General features: G+C 40.0%; 1 protein-coding gene across 1 annotated transcript in view; it reads left to right on the forward strand.

The window, feature by feature from the left end:
* The window catches only part of SGMS1 (sphingomyelin synthase 1), a 207,219-nt gene that overhangs the window by 84,398 nt on the left and 106,695 nt on the right, over positions 1-16,126 (forward strand). Inside the window, exon 3 of the mRNA XM_030568771.1 lies at positions 7,382-7,449. The gene's annotated coding sequence lies outside the window, so the exon portion shown is untranslated. The remainder of the gene's footprint in view (positions 1-7,381; positions 7,450-16,126) is intronic.

Raw genomic sequence — 16,126 nt, forward strand, 5'->3', positions numbered from 1 at the left:
TGTGAAATGAGAATCTTTGTCAGAATTTTATAATGTGTTCAACAGAGAAATTGGGCGCAATTGCCACAATGAAGACTGACCTTGTCTTTTTTAAAATTAGGGTAATCATCGCTTTCCTCATGTCCTATGATATTATTTCTTTTGTAAATATTTCATTAGACTTCTGACAGTATCAGTACTGATTGGTTGACAAATGTCTGATAAAATTCTGCTGAAAAGCCATCACATCCAGGCTCTTGGCTCAAATTGAGCAAATCAATTGCTTGCTTCACTTGTAGTGGATAGATAGCGACAATGTATTTATAAATTGTCAAATAGGTAAGTCTTCAAATTATATATTTATTTTATCAGGTTCTAGTACAGAAAGACTGTTCTGTAGCAAAGGGCATATAGTGTTATTAGAGGGAGCCATTTTAATTTTCCTTACTAGGAGTTTGCCCTAATTCATACTGCTTCTGTTTAATTTTATTAAGCATGAATTGAGTCTTGGTGGACCATACATCCATTGTATTTGTATGTTGAGGTAATGAGCGAGTGCAACATGTAATTATTTTGCAACCTCCTCTGCTTTTCTTCCTTCCTTCTGTCCTTCCAGATGCAAATATTAAGATAGTCTTCAGTGTTCCCAATAAAATTATAGTAGAGGAAATGGCATTTGTATTTCCTGCAATAAGTTGGTAATGGATGTTTCAATCATCTGAAGAAATGTAGGGTCTCTGAGTAGAAGTGTGTTTAACTTCCATCTCGAGGCTCTTGTAGTACTATGACAAGCGTCTATATGAAGAAAAACTGGACCATGATTAGAGATAATGATACTACCTGGATGATCACAATGGTCCCTTCTGACCTTAAAGTCTATGAGTCTACCAACTTCTACCCCAAGACATGCAGGAAGTAGAACTGTAGATATCATGAAAAATTTTATCTGGAATAGAAAGCATGAACCATGGAGAATATGTGTAGTCATGCTTTGTAGGTTATCCTTCAGTTGGGATAATGAGTGGTTTGCGAAGGGCTGAGCCTTTTCCCTATAACACTGAGATTTGTCTAAGATCTCATCCATGACCGTGTTCCAGTGTCCTCCTAGTACCACTGAGACATCAACTCTGTCAGAAACAATGCCATATGTTATATGCAGTGTTGTTGTAGGCGAGTGAGTGCCAGGATATTAGAGGCACAAGGTAGTGAGGTAATAACTTTTATTGGACCAACCTCTATTGTGAGAGAGACAAGCTTTTGTTCTTCAAGTCAGCTCTATGTAAGCTTGAAAGTTTCTCTCATCAACAGAAGTTGGTCCAATAAAAGATACTGCCTTACCCACCTTGTCTCTCTGGAAGGGTGCCTGGGCTGCCTGACTTTCCTAATCACGGTTCCTTTTTTCAGGACTTATACTTGGCAATTTCTTTTCCCTTATGAGAGAATTACCAGAGTGGGATCTGATCTCAATTTCTGTGGTGCTTGCCAAGCATCTGATTTGATATTTAAGTATTTCACTGAGTCATCTTCATTATGAAAATCGCAGAATATTTGTGGCTGTATTTAATAATCCCCTGGGAGCCTGTTTGATGCCATTAAATGTTGCTCTCTTCTTGCTTAAACTTGCAGAGAAGTCTGGATACAAAGAAAATTTTAAATCCTGATACTTAAGAATTCCCTTTTGCCTAACACATCAATTTAACTTTGTCATTAAATCTTAGCAATTTACAGATAAGTCTGGGGTGGTGGTTGTTCTCTCCTCCTGGCCCCTGTCACTTGAGCCCTTTCAGTTTCCAGGGAAGGCAAACCGGGATCCAAATCCAGTACCTCAAATAATGTATTCTGGGGAAAGTTAATCATGTTTTTGTCTTCCACTTCTTCCAGGATACCCCCAGGGACTGCAATTTATTCCTGCGTCATCTGTTTTCAAGATCTTCCTGTTTTTTTCAAGACTGGTTAGTCTTTTCCTTAAGGAAGCATTCTGTTTTAACCTCCTTCAGTTGTGTGGCAGGTTTTTGTAGTTTGTTATCTAAATAGGTCAATGGAGCTTTGACTTCTCCCACGTTTTTAGAGAGCTCATATATATCTTGAGATAAAAGATGAAAATTTGATAGTTAGAAAGTCCTTCATAGGTGCAAAGTCCTATGAGAGAGACTGTTGGATTTCCTTGGCCGTACCTTTCTTTGAATACTCAGGCTTGGGGCGTTGGGCATTTCTGTTTTCCCAGCAGGATCCATAACAACACTACAAAAGAGGATCTCCCCCTCCTAATTAGTAAATTTCTGACAAAGTTATGTCTTAGATATGTGGGAGCCACATGGGGGTGGAGGAGACCAGGAGTCAGGCAGCCATCTTCTCTCTTGGTAATATGACCCTCGGTGTGTCACATTTTGAGAGCCCTAGAATGTTGCTTGTAACCATTTCCCATGTTTTAGCAGTTATAATGTTGTATCTCTAGGCCTCATGTACATAAAAAAATTGGTATTATAGTTGAACTGTTTCTTTTCCTGTTGTCTATTCATGTTGCTTCCCCAGTGCTGCCCAGGCATGACTCTTAGACATATAGGCTCAAGGTGCAAGAGTGTAGCATGGAATGGAAATAAAGCTTGGTTATTCTTCATGGTAGTTCAGAGCAAAGCTAGTAAGCTGATATAGGAGTGTGGTTTCTGTATTTTTAAATTGTGTATCTCTGAGTAGTACAAGGAGTTTGTGGATTTTGAAAGGTGATGTCACACTTCATGGACCTGAAATTTCAATGAAAAATGGGAAATAGTTTGTTGATCTCTTTCCCTCATCCCCCATTTTTCAATTAGCTCTAGTATGGGGGGGAAAGAAAGGACGTTCTATATGTCACAAAGTGCTTAGCTCCTGCAATTGATATAAAATTGTTTGAAAACTCCATCTTAAGACTGCTGCACTGGATATGGCTAACTCTAGAGAGATCTGGACAGGAAAGGCCTTATAGAGCATTTTCAGCAGTACCTCAAAGAACTAAAGACTAAGAATATAGGTTTGTTTGTTTGTTTTTTTTTGTTTAATTCTACAGAGGTGATGTTACAGAATATGGTAGTAAGGATTTAAAATGTACATACGTATGCTTTCTTTGGCTATGCCTCAAGGAGAATTAAGATCTGAAGTGAATGAATATATTCTATTTGTTCTCAAGGTTGCTCCTGCTATCGGGCACTTTGTGTTGCTGGAAATGGAACTGAAAGTGCCAGGTCAAGGATAATTGTTGCTGAGTTACTGGAGTATGATCTGTGATTATACAAAAATAAAGGTGAAATTCACCCAGGTGGAAATCTCTGTGCACCACTGAATCCCTTTAAGGAAGTGAAGTGGACTGATGGGGTAGCTATGTTGGGGTCTTTGCACTCTCCGTTTTGACACTGTTTTGACGCAGAATTTAATTTTGAGTTAAACCTTATAGGTCTTCTGTTTCCTAATAAATTTGTGCAAGTGGCATGAGCTTTGGAAAGTCTGAAGAGAAGGGCACCATATTTTCTTATAAAAGCAGCAAAGAATCCGGTGGCACCTTATAGACTAACAGACGTTTTGGAGCATGAGCTTTCGTGGGTGAATACCCACTTCCTCAGATGCATGCATGCATCTGAGGAAGTGGGTATTCACCCACGAAAGCTCATGCTCCAAAACGTCTGTTAGTCTATAAGGTGCCACCGGATTCTTTGCTGCTTTTACAGATCCAGACTAACACGGCTACCCCTCTGATATTTTCTTATGCAGCTTTAGACTTCAACTTTCCTCTGGGTTTTATCAGAGTTGGTTTATGAAATGTTCGGAAAATCTCATTTATGCATTGGCTTTTATCTATAAGGAGAGATTTATAGTCCAAGACATTTTAAAAGGGATGTGCTCATTTCAAAACCATGTTTCAAATACTATCTAATGTTTGGGGAAGTATGCTACGAGATCCAAACTTCAATGTTTGATTCCATCTTTAAGAATCAGTTTTTAAAATCTTATCATTATCTCAGGATAAACCATTTGCTTTTAATAACCCCCAGCGTGTACATGATGCAAAGTAAATATGGAGTTTCAAGATTAGTGTTGCAAGCCTGCATATCCTTTACAGTTGTAGTGTAACTAGGGTTAGTGGCTTTCAGTTTTTGCCCAGTAAAAATAACTTAATGGCATTTGCTACAATGTATAGTTTAGTGATTTTTTTTTTCCCCTTCAGTTTTGCACTTAACATTGTTTGAAACATGAGCCTATCTGGTCCATCAATTTCCTAGTGGGATAATGTCTGTGTTATACAAACTTAACAGCACATTTGGCATTAAATGGCTGGCTGACAGAATGGAGAAACTGAGAATTGAGTGGTCGTGGAAATGGAACTACCCTCATTTCTCTAGGTCAGAATTGGATTCAATGGATGGCTACCAAAGGAGGTGCTCACACTATTGCTATCTATGCTGTTCTGGTACAAGAACCAAACAGTCTATTTCATTGTCAAATCCTTTCAGTCTGACACCATTCATGAGCACTAAAATTATCTTTTTAACAAAACACCAATGTTAATGCATTATATAAAAAAGCACTTTGGTACTGATGTTCTTTGTGGCATTTCTGAATAAACTGGCTTGAGCGTAATTATGGTAATGAGCTTGATTTCCATTTCAAGCCCAGGAAGCAAGTGTGTACTGTTGCTATTTTTTGTATTCAGTTGGTTCTACTTTATGTTTTAATTTTGATATGATATAGTATTTTATACTTTATTGCTGCCAAGAGAAAATGGGCTTGCTGTTGGGTGTTGTGTGGGTTAAAAGTGGGAGGAATCCAAAATCCTAAAGTTCCAGTTGTATCATTCATCCTCTTTACATGTTCCAAGACTCTGAAAGGGTTTACTGTAATGGTTTCACATTGACAGCTCCCTGCATTAGGGAATAGTTGGCATTTGCATGCGAGTTTTTGGGCTGTTACTATGCCTCATTTTGTTGTTTTTTATAACAAGCAACAGAAATTGAATTTGTTGTGGAGGACACAGACCCTTTCACAAATAAACCAGTTTTTCTGATGATAGGCAAGGTTTCTAAAGAGAAAACTTAGTTTAGTGTACTCCTGTCAGTAAACAAGAGCCCATTTTGGGGAAAGCAAGATCACCTAAGTGCGGAAGCCAAGAAAAGTGGCTTCAAGAGGGCAGATGTAAAGCCCACTTCTATCAGGCTCCCATCCCATGCTTATGCACTCCATTAAAATCCAGCTCTACAGATATTCAATTACCTTCCCGAAAAGCATGAAACAATATTTAGGCAAGAAAAGTGGAACCCGTAATAGGAGGAAGATGGCCTTTATCTGAAGGATTAGTGAAGTATATGGCACAAAAGGCTGCTAATGCTGAAAAGGAAAAGTGTGTCGTGAACAAAAATTCACAGTTGCTAATGGGGCATAAGGGCCAACGAACAGACATACTCACTAAGTTAGCTGATGAAAAATGTATCAGCAAAAGAAAAAGCGAGTCCTTTGGACACAGACGCTGATAACTGTTTATTTGGCAAATAAAACCAAGTATGGGTGGGGAAAATAAAGGGAGAGGAGAGAACGTATGGTACGAAAATTGAGACTCATGAAAGATGCAATGGTACAAGGGTGGATCAGGAAACCTCAAGAGAAGGGGTTCACTGTGTAGAGTATAGAAAAAGATCTGTTGAATCTGCATTTCAGGAATGAGGTCTCAGTAATAAGGCACACATTCTATTTTCCTCAGCTAGTGTTGGCAGCCTCCTAGGGATATTATTGCCAGATTACACTAATTACAAAACATGAAGATGCAGTGATGAGGAAAGAGAAGAAATAAAAGGATAAATATAAGGCCACAAATTTATTAGGACCTATGTTCTCTGGCATTATGGCTAAAGCAGGATCTGAGTGAGTAAATAAGTAAAGAGTTTAGAAAGAGACATAAGGATTTGACCGTCTACAATAAAGTTTTATTCTCAGTGAAGAAAGTAAAAAGATCCTCCACTTTTGCGCCGAGACAAGAAACTCAGGGAAAACAATCTGAAGATCAGATGGAGCTGAATTTCTGGTGAATAGTAATGCCTACTATTGTACAAAAAGAGAAGCACTGTATAAAAAGAGAACAAATGTGGTTAAGGAAATACAGTCCCAGTAGGTTCTGAAGAGTAGGTCAAAGAGAAGGGACTAAAAAAGCCAAAATTAATTTGGACTGTCAGAATAGGAGGAGAAGAGCTGAGTTAAGACATTTCTACGCTGAAAATTACAGGTTTTTATTTGGAAAATATTCCTCCAAGAAATGAGATTAACAAAATGAGGTTAAGGGTGGCTATAATATGCATTGGTTGTAGGAGCCATAAGTGGGTTTTTTCTCTCCTTTTATAAATTGAAAAGATTTCTAAAATTAAATAGCTATATCTTGATTTTGGGGAGAATATTAAGATATAACTTGTAAATGTAAGTATTTGGGTCCAATTGGGGGCAGGATTGAGGCCATATAAGCAGATTTAGGAAATAAGACCCACATAACCTCTGCAAATCTCTTCTCAGCAGCCCATTAATAATAATATTCACTGCTTCTGGCCTCAGTAACAGCAGGATTTAGATTTTGTTGGCGAGTACAAGGAGAAAGGGCATACATCTATGGCCAAGCAGAGGCAGCAAGTACTAATAAAATTGAATAACAGTTCATAAAACAGGTGCCGCTTACTTCATTTTATCTTGCCAAGTCTGGGTTTGACCTACCTCTACAGTGATGTCATGCAACAAATATCAGTGTATATCTATAAACTATGGTAATTTGTGCAATGAGAACTAACACATTTCCCCGATGCTGTTTTATTTTTGTATTATGAAAACCTTTCTTGGATACTTCTTAAACGATGCACTGAATGGGAAAAATACCTGTATGTTGACACTTGCATTAAAGTGTTGTAAGTTGTTGGCCTAGTTAAAGATCAGTTAACACTGGTTATTTATACAACTTCTCAGTAAATTGGAAATACAAAAGACTGTTAGTCATAAATAACAAGAGCTTTTCAGTCAATTACTGTAGAGGTAATTAGTTTGCTGTGCAAAAAGCCATAGGTGTACCTAGGAATGTTCTCAGAATGCTTGTCTATCTTGGAGGGCTGAAGCTATTGTGTACCTGAATTTAACTGCTTGAACTAGTTTACTGCTTACAGCCTGTGGTAAATGCAGGAATATAAAATGGAAGTTCTTATTCTCATCTCCTGGTCTTTCTCTCTCTCTTCAGATACTTTCAGACATATTTACAGAAGTGCTTTATTTCTTCATTATATTTCTTCATATATATAAAGTGACCTTTTTAAAAGGTACTTGCTCTGGAAGAAATCTGTCTTAATCAGTCAAATTGTTTAAAGAACAACATGAAAGATAATTTTATCTTTTGTTTTATGTTTTCTCTTAGAGAGTGAGCGAGAGAGAGAGAGGTCTGAAAAACGATAGATTAATCTGGGAAAGTGAATGATGCTAAAAGTAAATAACCTTTCTCTTTTCCATTTTTTGCTTCAAGTGTGCTGCTCAACAAAGAATATACTTGTAAGAAAATTGTCATTGGAGCATTTAACAAATGTTGACAAAATACTTTTAATCAAGTGAATTAAAAAAACATAGTATTATGGGGTAGCTCAATTAAAATTGAGTTTTTAGAGGTGAGAAGCTAGTTATGCAAAAGACTAGGGACCTGAAAACTTAGACACATTGCTATTCACTGTTGAATCCATTATGAGAAGTGCTGTTGATTTAAAGTCTAGAGAGTCTGCCTTTAGTGAACACTTGTTTTTTGTCTTGACTTATTTGAGATGAAATCAATTTAATTTGGCAATGTGGGTTTAATACACACTTGTGTGTGAAGGTAATACAATTATGTAGTGGCATGTCCCTGAAACTTCTAGGGGAAGGAGCTCCGTGTGCTGCTCCTGCCACAAGCACAGATTCCACAGCTCTCATTGGCCAGGAACTGCAGCCAATGGGAGTTGCAGGGGCGACACTTGCAGATGCGGGCAGCATGCAGAACCTCCTGGCTCCTCTGCCTAGTAGCTGCAGGAATATACTGGTGGGAGCCGGGGAGCTCCCCCCATCCAAGGTAAATTCTACCCCACATCCCAACACCCTGCCCCAGTCCTGAGCCCCTTTCCATGTCCAAACTGCTGCTGCTGCTGGGTCAGGGTTCTGCATCAGCTGCAGAAGTCACGGAAAGTCACGGAATCTGTGACTTTCCATGGCCTACGTGACAGACACACAGCCTTCCTTATAGGTTCAGGTGCATAGAGGCAGACTTGCAGTCCCTATTCAGATCTTACTCTGTCAAGTGTTGATTGGCTTTGCCCCACAGTAAAGACTAAAGGGATTGCAGGATATGGATCACTAAATTATTTATTTATTTATTTTAGCAGAATGCTGAGGAGCCCTAGTCATGGAGCAGGATCCCATTGTGCTAGGTAATAAGTAGTCAAAGGATACACTTTTAGTCTGTCAGAAGATACTATCTCACATTTGCATCTAAAATGTGAACTGGAAATTTGTTTTTCCTAACTGATTAGTCTTTTCTCTGATTGCAAAAGTAGAGAGCTTGCTTCTCACCATTTTATGCACTTCAGTGTGTAATTATGATTGTGCTGAAAAGGGGATAATGGATTTTTAGTCGAAAATAGGGTGGTTTTTTTTGAATGGCTCTAAACAAAGAATACAGTAGTAGGGACGTTCATTTCACTGCTTGAAAGCTTGTAAGAGGTGATCTGTATAGGAGATAGTAACATTAAATAGATTCTAAGGCCAAGATTTGCCAAACACAGTGTTTAAATTTAAAATTCTAAGTCCACGTTTAGGCTCTAAAATGATTGGCCTTGTTTTCAGAAGTTACCAGCTCGCATCTCTCATTTGCCTCCCAAACTGTTTGTCTTTAATCTTTTCAGGTGTTGAATAATTTTGACACTGCATTTTTCTGTGGACTATCATTGCATGGTTTCTGTAATCAAAGTAGTAGAAAATAACCTTTTTAAATAATGTCTTGGGGAAATTCTACTGAGTATTTTCCTCTGCAGCCTGGGACATGGATCATTTGGTAGGATCATCTGGGTATATTTTACTTAAATCAATTCCCAATCATTGCAAGGGTCTAGGGCATCAATCCTTCCTGTTCTCTCTCTGCCTGTGGCACACAATAGTTTGGTCTCTTGAAATCTGTAATAATTTGGTCTATTTCTTGTTGGGTTTGGTGTAGGGGACGGTTCGTAGCTTGTGAAATGCAGCTATCTGTGCAATGGTTTTTCAATTTTTGGTTTGCAGTGGCTCACATGAGCACAAATACAATACATCTTGGCTCCATTAACCTAAGTATAGAACATCTGTAGTGACTTTTTGAAAAACGTTCACACATTATGTAAATGCAAGACATGACTTGCGTTCTGTATGTTGCCTCATGGGAGGAGTTGAGCACACTCTGCTTGCACTGATATTCTGATGAATGAAATTATAAGGTGTTGAGCAACTTGAAAGATTATTGGTTAGCTAAACACTAGGGGCTCATCTCCACTAGATAGAAAGGATTGACCCTACTCTGTCGTTCAGGGATGTGAAAAATTCAAGACTAAACGTTTACCACTTGCCACTTATCAACTAGGCAGGTAACCCTGTCAAAGAAGAAAATTGGGTTGATTTGTTCTTGACAAGTCCATGCTGGCTATTACTTATAATCTTTTATCCTCCAGGTGCATGCAAACTGATTGTTGAATCATTTTTAGGTATCCAAATTAGTCTGACTGGTTGATAATTCCCCAGGTCCTCTTTATTCCCCTTTTTTACTCTTCTGGGACCTCACCCATCCGCCATGAGTTCTGAAAGATAATTGTTGATGGGTCAGAGATTGCTTTACTTAGTTCCTTGAGTACTGTAGGATGAATTTCATCAGGCCCTGCTGACCTAAGTACATCTAACTTATAGAATATTAAAGAATATTTACATAATACCTGGATCTTTCCCTGTTTTGGCTTTCATTGCTTCCTGCTTGTTAATATTACTAGTGTTGAATATCTGGTCACCATTAACCATATTAGTGAAGAGTGAAACAAAATAGGTATTAAACATCTCAGCTTTCTTGATGTCATTAGTTATTAACTCCTCCTTCCCTGCTAAGAGGACCTACCCTTTTCTTCATCTTTCTCTTCTTCCTAATATATTTAAAGAAACTTTTCTTACTGCCTTTTATGTACCTTGCTAGTGTAACTAATTTTGTGCCTTAGCCTGTCTGATTTTGTTCCTATAGCTTCTGTGGTTCTTTTGTACTCTTGATTAGCAATTTGTCCATCTTTCCACTTTTTGTAGGATTCTTTTTTTGATTATGTCATTAAAGAGCTCCTGATAGAGCCATATATTAGCATCTCATTATTCTCCTTTCATTCCTTTGCCTCAGGATAGTTAGCTGTCGTGCCTTTTAATATAGGCTAACCATATTTTCCAAAAGGGAAAATGTGACATTACACAGGGCCAGCCTGGACCCCCCACTCCCTGATACCCACCCAGTGCCAGTCCACGGTTCCCCTCTCCCTCCTGCACACAGGATGAACCTGAGCCCCTGTGCCAGGGCTGCCCTAAAGCCCTCCTCTCCCCACCCTGCGCAGGGTCAGCCCGAGGCCAACTGAGCCCTCCCCCATGTCACATCCCACTTTTTGGGCAAAACTGTGCATTTGTCCAGTTTGCTGTTGCCGACTGATGATCAGCTGGCAAAAACAAACTGGACAAATGCACAGTTTTGCCCAAAAAGTTGGAATGACCGGGACAGGGCTTAAAAAAGAGACTATCCTGGCCAACACGGGACATGTGGTCATCCTACTTTAATGTTGCCTCCTTGAGAAACTGCCAGCTCTCCTGAACTCTTTTTCCCTTAGTTTTTTCCATGACACCTTACCTATCGGTTCTGGGAGTTTGTTAAAATCTACTTTTTTGAAGTTCACTGTCCTGATTCTGCTGCTTTCATTCCTTCCTTTCCTTAGAATTGTGAAATCTATCATTTCAACATCACTTTCAGCCAAATTGCCTTCTACCTTCAGATTTTCTACCAGTTAGAATCATAGAATCATAGACTTTAAGGTCAGAAGGGACCATTATGATCATCTAGTCTGACCTCCTGCACAATGCAGGCCACAGAATCTCACCCACCCGCTCCTGTATTAAACCTGTGTCTGGGCCATTGAAGTTCTCAAATCATGGTTTAAAGACTTAAAGGTGCAGAGAACCTTCCAGCAAGTGACCCGTGCCCTGTGCTGCAGAGGAAGGCAAAAAACACCCAAGGCTTCTGCCAATCTGCCCTGGAGGAAAATTCCTTCCTGACCCCAAATATGGCGATCAGTTAAACCCTGAGCATGTAGGCAAGACTCACCAGCCAGACACCCAGGAAAGAATTCTCTGTAGTAACTCGGATCCAACCCCATCTAACATCCCATCACAAGCCATTGGGCATATTTACCACTAGTAGTCAAAGATGAATTAATTGCCAAAATTAGGCTATCCCATTATGCCATCCCCTCTATAAACTTATCTGGCTTCAAGACTAAGCTGGATGTGTCTTTTGCCCCCAGTACTCTCCTTGGAAGGCTATTCCAGAACTTCACTCCTTTGATGGTTGTAAACCTTCGTCTAATTTCAAGTCTAAACTTCCTGGTAGCCAGTTTATATTCATTTGTTCTTGTGTTCACATTGGTACTGAGTTTAAATAATTCCTCTTCCTCCCTGGTATTTATTCCTCTGATATATTTATAGAGAGCAATCATCTCTCCCCTCAGCGTTCTTTTGGTTAGGCTAAACAAGCCAAGCTCTTTGAGTCTCCTTTCATATGACAGGTTTTCCATTCCTCCGTTCATCCTAGTAGCCCTTCTCTGAACCTGTTCCAGTTTGAATTCATCCTTCTTAAACATGAGAGACCAGAACTGCACACAGTATTCCAGATGAGGTCTCACCAGTGCCTTGTATAATGGTACTAACAACTCCTTATCTCTGCTGGAAATATCTCACCTGATGCATCCCAAGACCGCATTACCTTTCTTCACAGCCATATCACATTGGCGGCTCACAGTCATCCTGTGATCAACCAATACTCCGAGATCCTTCTCCTCCTCTGTTACTTCCAACTGATGCCTCCCCAGTTTATAACAATAGTTCTTGTTATTAATCCCTAACTGCATGACCTTGCACTTTTCACTATTACTTTTCATCCTATTACTGTTACTCCAGTTTACAAGGTCATCCAGATCTTCCTGTAGGATATCCCGGTACTTCTTTATATTGGCAATACCTCCCAGCTTTGTGTCATCTTCAAACTTTATTAGCACATTCCCACTTTTTGTGCCAAGGTCAATAATAAAAAGGTTAAATAAGACTGGTCCCAAAACCGATCCCTGACGAACTCCACTAGTAACCTTCCTCCAGCCTGACAATTCACCTTTCAGTATGGCCCGTTGTAGTCTCCCCTTTAAACCAGTTCCTTATCCATCTTTTAGTTTTCATATTTATCCCCATCTTTTCCAATTTAGCTAATAATTCCCCATGTGGAACCGTATCAGATGCCTTACTGAAATCGAGGTAAATTAGATCCACTGCATTTCCTTTGTCTAAAAAATCTGTTAACTTCTCAAAGATGGAGATCAGGTTGGTTTGGCACAATCTACCTTTTGTAAAACCATGTTATATTTTGTCCCAATTACCATTGACCTTAACGTGCTTGTCTACTTTTTCCTTCAAAAATTTTCCCAAGACCTTGCATACTACAGATGTCAAACTGACAGGCCTGTAGTTGCCCGGATCACTTTTTTCCCCTTTCTTAAAGACAAGAACTATGTTAGCAATTCTTCAGTCATACAGTACAACCCTTGAGTTTACAGATTCATTAAAAATTCTTGCTAATGGTCTTGCAATTTCATGTGCCAGTTCCTTTAATATTCTTGGATGAAGATTATCTGGGTCCCCTGATTTCATCCCATTAAGCTGCTCGAGTTTGTCTTCTACCTTGGATGTGGTAATATCTACCTCCATATCCTCATTCCCATTTGTCATCCTACCATTATCCCTAAACTCCTCATTAGCTTCATTAAAGACTGAGGCAAAGTATTTGTTTAGATATTGGGCCATACCTAGATTATCTTTAACCTCCACTCCGTCCTCAGTGTTTAGAGGTCCCACTTCTTTCTTTCTTTTCTTCTTCTTTGTATGGCTATAGAACTTTTTTCCTGTCCGTTGGTCAGAGTCAAGTCTCCAGTGGCTATTCCCGGTTCGTTTCTCCACTTCTGGAGCAAAGAGTTATCCCCAACACATTCCAAGAACTTACTGGAAATTTTCTGTTTTGCCATATTACTTTTCCAACAGATGTCTGGGTAGTTAAAATCCCCAATAACTAACATCTCTTGTCTTTTGGGTATTTTGTTGTTCTAGAAATGCGTCATCTACGTCCCCTATCGTGGTTTGTTGGTCTATGGTAGATTTCTCCATGATGTTGCCCCTACTTTTTACTCCTTTTTTCTTTGCCCATAGACTCTCAATTGGTCTGCCTCCCACTTTCTTCTGAACCTGAGGAAAAAGTGCATATGTTCTTGACAGGGCTGGCTCTAGGATTTTTGCCACCCCAAGCAAAAAAAATTTTGGCCGCCCCCCCTTTTTTCTTCGTGCCCCTCTACACCCGGCCCCACCCCAACTCTATCCCTTCTGAACCCCTTCCCCAAATCCCCAGCTCTGCCTCCTACCCCAGGCATGCCGCATTTTCCCCCCCTATTTCTTCCTGGGGGCCCCCCGTGACCTCCCACCCTAGCTCACCTCTGCTACGCCTGCTCCCCCGGGTGCGCCGGTGCTCTGCTTCTCCGCCCTCCCTCTCAGGCGAGGGAGGGCGGAGAAGCGGCGCATTCAGGGGAGCAGGCAGAGCAGAGATGAGCTAGAGTGGTGGCGTGCAGGAAGTAACGGGATAGAGGAACCGCTCCCCACTCCAGGTCACCTCCGCTCCACCACTGCCGCCTCCCCCGAGCGCCCACTGCTCGGCTTCTTCTCCCTCCCAGCCTTGCTGCACGAAACAGCTGCTTTGCGCACGGCAAGCCTGCGAAGGAGGGGGCAGAAGCGGAGCGGTGGTGGTTGTGCTCAGGGAAGCAGGCGGAGGCAGAGCGGAGGCAAGCTGGGTCGGCAGGGGCACTTTTTCCCCATGCCTCGGAGTCGGCACCTATGATGGCCGGCACCAGAGTGCCGCCCCAAGCACCTGCTTGTTCTGCTGGTGCCTGGAGCCGGCCCTGGTTCTTGATGTATAATGGAAACGAAAAATGTGCTTGTGTATATAACAGATAGTGTCAGATAATTTTCCTATAAAGGTAAATTATAAAATCCCCTCTAAAAATAAATAAATAAAAATTCATCACAGAAGAAAAAGATCACGGTCCCAATCTTGCAAACATTTGACTTCAATGGCAGTACATAAACATGCTTAAATTTATGCATATTAACTAGTATCTTACTATAGACACAGTCCAATTTTAAGTCAGAGGAATTACTCGCCTAGTAAGGTGCTTCTTGTGCAGTCTGAGTAATAGTTGCAGAATCTAGCCTAAAGCATGACATTTTTAATATTTTTAATTTTTAATTTACGTTAAAATGCTCATTTCATCAAAAATTTGAAAGAAGGAAAAACTTTAAGACAACTTTATTCACCAGATTTATGATGAGTCATCAGTATACAAAAGCAAACTGCAAGATAGTGATTCTAAAGGAAAAAATAAAAACCATAATATTGTGGAACAAACAAATATATTAAGAGAACATCAAATAGAGATTAGTTACCACAGTGTATGCCTCTTGTGACACTTAGTAAGGAAGTTTCAGGATGCATGTGTTCTCTCTATAAAAGGGAGATCCTCTTTGTGCTGGGATTTATTGTCTGTGAGGAAGAATTGTAACAGAATAGACCTTGTACATTGTAACCTCTGTATCTTGTGGACTATGATTCCTCTGCCTTTGCTTTCAAGGAGAAGTAAATGTACTAAGTGCAACCACTCCGTTCTTTCCCATGCTGGGAATACCATCTTCCAGTCTAGAATGAAGATTTGTGTTCCACAGGTGACCATACAAAGTCCCTATTATGTGGAACCTAAATGGAGATTTTTCATATAGTAAACTTATTGTAACCTTCATTATTCTTGATTAAAACACATCTGAAATGTACTATAGTAGTGTTAAATACCTGTTCTATTTGAACTGCGTAATACCTTGTCTGTTCTGAAAATTTTTCAACTGAATGAAAGTGAAACTATAACTATATAGTATGTAATCCAATATGACTTTATTAATTATCTCTGGTAAAGAATCTATGGATGTTATTCTTAAAGTTCCGTAATGTAAATTGTGGCATTCGTAATCAGGCTTGTCACAGTTCAACCACCACAGGTGGAAATCTTGAAGTTATGAAGGATATTCCAAAGAGAAAAAGTCATGCCTAACTAGGAACAGAAGAAAAACATACATAGCGAAAGGCTGCTGGTGTGTGTGTATATTCAGCAGAAGGACAATCTTAGATCAGTATTATCCAAAAAAATTCCTGACTATTAAACTTAATTAGAGATTTTGGGGCAAATTATTTTCTTCACTCACATGAACGGAAACTAACCTTCTCCTCCTAGATGAGTATTTGAGAGAGCACCGCAGTGCATGTAGAGACCATGTAGACAGCTCTTATGTCATCCACTCTGCAGCTCTAGAGAGGAGTGAGTGGCGCACACAGCACCACATGAGGATGGGGACCACTGACAGCTGATACACTTTAGAATTAACCCCCAGGCTGCTCTAACTTGCAAGGAGAGCCACACACAGAATCAGAGAGCGGAAACTGGCTCTGTACATCTGAGCATCTAATTTTAACTGGAGTGAGCTGCGAACTAGGTGTTTGCGATGCGAATGAATTCTGTCATTCAGAGATAAAATAGAGGGTTGTTAACACATCTGATCAGACTCTCTCTGCATGAAACAGCCCTGAAGAGATCTCTCCAACCAAAGTAATGAGAAATTACCCATCACTAAGCTAGACTGCACCATTGAGTGTAAGGGCTAGGCTACAGTGGCAACGCTAAAGCACTGCCGTGACAGACCTTTAACGTGCCTTGTGTGATTGCGGCGCAGTGCTGGGAGAGAGCTC

Source organism: Gopherus evgoodei, chromosome 7 (genome assembly GCF_007399415.2).
Source record: "Gopherus evgoodei ecotype Sinaloan lineage chromosome 7, rGopEvg1_v1.p, whole genome shotgun sequence".
Taxonomy (NCBI): domain Eukaryota; kingdom Metazoa; phylum Chordata; order Testudines; family Testudinidae; genus Gopherus; species Gopherus evgoodei.